Raw genomic sequence first — 2,537 nt, forward strand, 5'->3', positions numbered from 1 at the left:
TCTAGTTCGGACGAAGAGGGAAGAGCAGCATATTTTTGAGGATAACGCAATGGCTGAAGAGGAGAAACCACTCAAGGCTTCTTTTGTCCCTACAAATCTAGCTCAGCCGTCATGCATTGCCTTTACTCCCACTGCGGCATCTACATATAGCATATCTCCTCAATTGATCAATTCTGTACCACACTTTTATGGAAAGTCGATGGAGGATCCGAACATGCACCTTCGGGAATTCTATGATCTGTGTAGGACACAGAACATCCAACACCTAAATGCCGAGGGACTCAGGTTAATTCTTTTTCCTCTTCTCTCTAAAGGATGATGCTAAGTGGTGGTTAAATTCTTTGCCAGCAGGATCTATTACCACATGGGATCAGCTGGCTACCAAGTTCATCACAAAGTATTTCCCTGCTCAGAAAACAAGGCAATTGAGAAAGGAGATAAATGCCTTCCAGCAGAAAGATGGAGATTCTTTTCATGAAGCATGGGTGCATTTAATGAGTTGCTTCGCAAGTGTCCTCATCATGGTTTTTCCAAAGATGACCAAGCTCAATCCTTTTATGAAGGCTTGAACGATGCCAACAAAGTCTTAGTGGACTCAGCATGTGGGGGAGCTTTCATGAATAAACAAGTAGTGAGGCTTTTCAAATATTGAGACTTTAAGTGAAAATTTCTCAGCAATTCTCTACTGGAGAAAAGGCAAGGATCAAGGAGTAGGAGTGTTTATGAAGTAAATGTTCGAGATGGATCTTCATCACAAATAAAAGCTATGAAAATAAATTAGACATGCTGATGAAGACCATACTCCCAATAAGACAAGCTACTCAAAGTGAGGTATGTGCTAAATGTTTCAATATTGATCATACAACTGAAACTTGTCACATGTATTCTACAGAGCTGGAGCAAGCTAACTATGCGGGACAAAGGTCAAGGTATAACCCCTTACTCCAATACTTATAATCCGGGTTGGCATGACCATTCAAACTTAAGATGGAGTAACAATGACAATGTCCAACAAGCAATTACTGCACCTCAAGGCTCGAGCCAAGGACAGATAGCTCGAGCTATGAATCCTCCAGCACTTTTGCAACGTTGCACCTGGTAAGTCATTTGAAGATTTGGTTATGACTATGGTTGATAGCACTAATTCCTTTATACAGAAAGCAGATAGTCGTTTCAAAAGCAAGATAAGGCTATAGAGAACCTTGAGAGACAAATGAGTCAAGTTGTGACTGTTCTTTCTTAAAGGGAACCGGGTAAACTCCCTAGCCAAACCGAAATTAATCCTAAAGGAGTAAACCCTGAACAAGCAGCAGCTGTGACTTTGAGGAGTGGAAAGCACGTTCTGGACAAACCAATGTTGAATAACAAAGGAAAGAATGATGTGGTAGAGGAGGAGGACAAAAGGGACACAATTCTTGGGCAAAGGAGATGGAAAAAATATTGAGGAGAAGCAAACAACCCGACCATCAGGTAACCAATGCTTCAAATTCGTATACTGTGCCCATTCCTTTCCCTCGCAGGTTCATGAAAACCAAGAAGGAGCAACACGAAAAAGATATCTTGGATACCTTTCGTAAGGTCCAAGTAAACATTCCTCTCTTGGATGCTATAAAACAGATTCCCAAGTATGCGAAATTTCTTAAGGAGCTTTGCACTAACAAGAGGAGATTTGAAGAACATGAAACAGTAGCTCTGACGAGAGGAGGTGTCAGCTGTGCTCCAACGTAAACTACCTCCCAAATTGAAAGACCATGGAAGCTTTACCATACCGTGTACCATCGGTGAAAAAAGGTTTGAAAAAGCCTTACTTGATTTAGGTGCTTCTATAAATTTAATGCCTTTTTCTGTTTATGAAGCACTTGATCTAGGTGAGCTTCAAGAGACTAGTGTGGCTATTCAACTCACGGATAGATCACTTAGACGACCAAGAGGTTTGTTGGAAGATGTTTTTGGTACGTGTGAATGAATTGATCTTTCCGGCCGACTTCTTTGTGTTGGAGATGGAAGAAGCTGTTATGCCGGTTCTCCTACCCCTCATACTTGGCCGGCCTGTCATGAGAACTGCGCGTACCAAGATTGATGTCTATGAAGGAACCTTGTCCATGGAAATTCAAGGAGAAAAAATCGGCTTTAGAATTTTCGAAGCAATGAGGTATCCTTGTGATGATCAATCTTGTTTTTTCCATTGATACTTTTGATTATTTGGTGCAGGATACATTCAATACAAGCATGGGTGATGACTCTTTAAAAACTGTGCTGGAGTTGGGTTTGTTACCATGCCAACAATCAGCCATCACAATGACCAACCAAGAAGCTATTGGGTGTGAAGAATTGGAGAGTTCGGTGGCTGCCCTTGAAGCTTTGCCACGGATACAAGGTAAGTATTATTCTCCTTTTATTTCTCTTCCAATTTCTAATGAAAAACTTGTACCTTCTGTGATGAGGCACCAAAATTGGAGCTTAAACAGCTACCAAACCATTTACAATATGCATACTTGGGAGACAATGAGACACTACCAGTTATTATCGCAGCTAAC

General features: G+C 41.2%; 1 non-coding gene across 1 annotated transcript; it reads right to left on the reverse strand.

Annotated features, from left to right (window-relative positions):
• Positions 1-422: 422 nt before the first annotated feature.
• On the reverse strand, positions 423-528 carry LOC120004696. Its single transcript, XR_005469613.1, has one exon. It is a non-coding gene; the product is annotated as a small nucleolar RNA R71 (small nucleolar RNA).
• Between the last annotated feature and the right edge of the window lie 2,009 nt (positions 529-2,537).

Source organism: Tripterygium wilfordii, chromosome 8 (assembly GCF_013401445.1).
Source record: "Tripterygium wilfordii isolate XIE 37 chromosome 8, ASM1340144v1, whole genome shotgun sequence".
NCBI lineage: Eukaryota > Viridiplantae > Streptophyta > Magnoliopsida > Celastrales > Celastraceae > Tripterygium > Tripterygium wilfordii.